The following is a 3,996-nucleotide window of genomic DNA, read 5'->3' as shown; positions in this document are numbered from 1 at the left end:
CTAGAGAAATAAAATCATAAATATGGGATTCTTAAATTGGCTCTCCAGCCTGATGAGTCTTAACACTAGTGATGCTACTTCAACATCCCAATGCATGGATAAGTCTGCTACTCCTCCTAATCCATGGTGTGAGATAGCAAAACTAATACCTAAAGTAGCACCACCGATAGATGAGGCGCTGGTTACACACTCCCCTTCTCTGCCCATCTGGCTGAATCCACAGGTGGCTTTCAGAGTGCTCCATTGGGAAGTGTGAGACTGCCAAGGGCAAGGTCAGCAGTTCAAGCCCATTAGCCAATCTGAGCGAGAAAGCTGGGGCGATCTGTTCCCGTTCAGATGGACGGCTTCAGAAACCCTACACAAGGCGGCCATCGGGAGCGACTCTACAAGGGTGGCTGCCAAAGAGACGACGCAGACTTGCATGCGCTCCCTTCCGGGAGTCAGAGCTCTCAAGAGGCCGTGAACTCAAAACCCTCCTCAGCGCCACACAGCCTATTCCTAGTTGAAATGCTGGCTCCATCCTTCAATGTCCCATTGACAATGGAAGGACACACAGGCAGAGGACAGCTATCTGAGGCTGGGAACTCCATGTGCCCGCTTTGGAGGCTCTAGGACCTATCGCCCTCTATGGAACTGAGGCTGGTAAGATGGTCAGAGGTGGAGACAAGAACATGGTCAAAAGGTTTCTTCTTAAACAAACAAACAAACAAAAACAAAACACTCTGGAACCCCCTGGAAGTTCTCAGCAAAGGCCTCTCCAGAGCTTTGGAGTCGCCAACGTGCTCCACACGGGGGCACTCTCTTTGGGGGCTTCTTAGAACGGTGGGAGCTGGCCAGTAAGCGGCGGCTCTGGGGGCCTGCGCTGCATAAAAAACCTAATTCTGGAGACAAGAGTGTATCACAGTTCCTTGGGGGGCATGCTCCTAATTTCCCATGCTGCTGACTCTTCACCCTGCAGGCCTAGAGCCAACAATAAAAAAGGCTGGACATTGGACTGGGGGACAATGACAATCCAACCCCGCAGCAGGGAAAGCTGGTCACGCAGTATCAGGCGCTGGGCGGGCAGGAAAAGGAAGGACGCAGAGCCGCCCAGGCTGCTGTTGTAGCGCTGCTGCCCATCTCCTGGCGGAAAGACTCGGGACAGAACGGGGTTGGGGCTGCTGTGTCCGGGCTAGGCGGTAGCTCAGAGACCTGGGGTCGCACGGTTGTCACTGGCTGGATCTGCGAAGTAGATTGTCACGCCCTTCTTCCTAGTCTGTCTTAGTCTGTGAGCACGAAACCAGCATCCTACTGCCACACAGGCCTCCAGACAAGCGGGTGCTGGCTGCACACGAGGGGCACTGGCCACGCAGGTGGGAACTCAGCGACCACACCAGCCAGGCCTCAGCCAAACCAGGACCAAACTCATTGCCACGGAGTTGATTCTGATGCGTAAGGATCCGATGGGACAGAGTAGAATTGTTACTTTGGGTTCCCAAGACTTTACATCTTCGCAGGAGCAGGCAGCCTCAGCGTCCTTCCTCAGAGTGAGTGGCGGTAGCTGTTAGGTGCTGTCCAATTGGCTCGAACTCAAAGCGATCCTATTCACCAACAGAACGATGCAGTGCCCCCCTTGCCATCCTCACAATTGTTCTCATGCTTGCGCCCCTCGGTGCAGCCGCCGGAGCAATCCATCTTTTCTTTTTTTTTTTTGCAATCCATCTTTGCAAGGGTCTTCCTCTTTTTCTTTTTTATACTTTTCATTGTTTTGGTTTTTTATTGATCATTTTATTGGGGGCTCTTCCAGATCTTGTAATGATCCACATATCAATTATTATCGCGCACACTTGTACATATGTTGCAATCATCATTTTCAAAAACATTTTCTTTCTACTTGAGCCCTTGGTATCAGCTCCTCTTCCCTCCCCCACCCTCCCACCCTTGTGAATACTTGATCAACTATATATTGATTATTAATGTTATTTTCGTATCTTATACCATCTGCTGTCTCCTTTCACTCACATTTCTGTTATTTGTCCCCCTGGGGAGGGTGTTATATGTACATCATTGTGATCAGTTCCCCCATTCTTCCCCTTTATTTCCACCCCCACTTCCTATCCTGGATTTCATGTGTCCAGAATTCTGATCTATACCAATGTACAAACTCCAGTCTATCAGGATTTGTAAGGTAGAACTGAGGTTATGATAGTGGGAGTGGGGGAGGGGAGTTATGGATCATTTGATACCTGCTACCTCATGATCACACAGGTGGTGTGCTTCTTTCATGTAGGCTTTGTTGCTTCCCTGCTAGATGGATGCTTGTTTAACTTCAAGTTTTTAAGACCCCAGATGCTAAATCTTTTGATAGCTGGGTACCATCTGCTTTCTTCATATTTGCTTATGCACCAATTTTATCTTCAGCGATCATGTCGGGAAGGCGAGTATCACAGAATGCCAGGTTATTAGAACAAAGTGTTCTTGTGTTGAGGGAGGACTTGATTAGAGGCCCAAGTCCATCTGCTATCTTAATACTTAACATATAAATATATATACATAGACCTATATCCCTATAGTTATAAATGAACATAGATACATGCCTATATTTATACTTCTTTTTCGCTGCCACGTTACTTTACCAAGCATGTTGTCCATTTCCAGGGACTGGTCTCTCCTGACGACATGTCCAGAGTCTGGAGGCGAAGTCTCCCCATCGGTGCCTCTGCGCAGCACTCTGGCTGTCCTCCTTCCAAGACAGAGCTGCTTGTTCTTTTGGCAGCCCACCGCCCCGTCGATCTTTCCCACCCACACTGCAAGTCTTCACAGGAGCCAACAGCCTGATCTTTTTCCTTTAGAGACTATCGATCAGTCCGATTAACTGCCACACCGTAGGCACACTGTTGGCTGTGCGTGCTCTCTCCGGGGAGGGAGGGAACAGGAAAGGACACCCTAACTCAACATTCCCGATGGCCCCAGAGAGTGCAGGGAGACGAGACCCTTTTCAGAAGGTGACTTATTTGCAAATAGGACTCGGGTAAAAATCACACGTGAAGGGCTTTGAGGGATCGTGAAACCCTATGCCGGTGATCTAACCTGGCCCTGTCTGTGGAGGTGAACTGCACATTCTGGTACAGAAGTACCTGGCGCTTCGGGGCACTCGACGATGAGAAGTTTCCTGCTTCAAGAACCAGCTAAGATGCAAGTAAGTTTGCTGAGCATTATATTACATTCAAAGTACTTTGAACACAAGTGGATGCTTTTCAAGTACTAGAAAAACATTTGACTCTGAAAAAAATATTCAAAAGGAATCGTATTCATACACCCTTGTGAGTCTTCTCCTTCACAGATGGCTTGAGTAAGAGCTGTCATTTCTCCTCACTCGAAATACCTTCGATGTGACTCCCACCCGCTGACACCAAGCAATTCTAACTCACAGCAACCCTGCATGGGGTCTCCACGGCTGGAGGTCTTTATGGGGACAGAGAGCCTCATCATTCTCCCTCAGAGCACCTGGTGGCTTTGAACCATTGACCTTGGCATTGGCAGCCAAACAGTTACCCAACAGCACCACCTGGGTCCCTTCCGATGTCAGCAGAACTCTGCACACTTGTGATCTGATTAGAAATGGGGTGTCCCTGAGGTCTGAGTTCAGAAGGCTTTAGAACGATTTTCCTTTTTACACTGATGTTTCCTGGCCGCCACCTTTGACTGGGGTCAATACACACATAACCAAACATTCGCCATTTCAAGTTTGCACATGCCCAGTTCCATGACATTAACCACGTATGTAATTCTCTTGTTCCAACACCACCACAATCCACGTCCCAACATTTCCATCACCCTCACCACAAGCTCAGCGAGCTCCCTTCCCTGCTCCCTCCAGACCCTCCTCGTGGCCCCCAGGGAGGCACCAACTGAGGCAGGAGGAGCGACTGGGGGTGCAGTGGCATTTGTGCTGGCCTGGCCGTTTCTGGAGATGAACCTGCAGAGGTTCCTGCTCCGACTGGCACGGCGTTCGTA

General features: G+C 49.5%; 1 protein-coding gene across 3 annotated transcripts in view; it reads right to left on the bottom strand.

Moving 5' to 3' along the window:
* Positions 1-3,996, bottom strand: part of SMARCAL1 (SWI/SNF related, matrix associated, actin dependent regulator of chromatin, subfamily a like 1) — a 60,615-nt gene that overhangs the window by 23,773 nt on the left and 32,846 nt on the right. The window lies entirely within an intron of this gene.

Source organism: Echinops telfairi, unplaced genomic scaffold (genome assembly GCF_000313985.2).
Source record: "Echinops telfairi isolate 266 unplaced genomic scaffold, ASM31398v2 ScPeMD7_3;HRSCAF=10, whole genome shotgun sequence".
NCBI lineage: Eukaryota > Metazoa > Chordata > Mammalia > Afrosoricida > Tenrecidae > Echinops > Echinops telfairi.
This window is presented reverse-complemented; position numbering and strand designations above follow the sequence as displayed.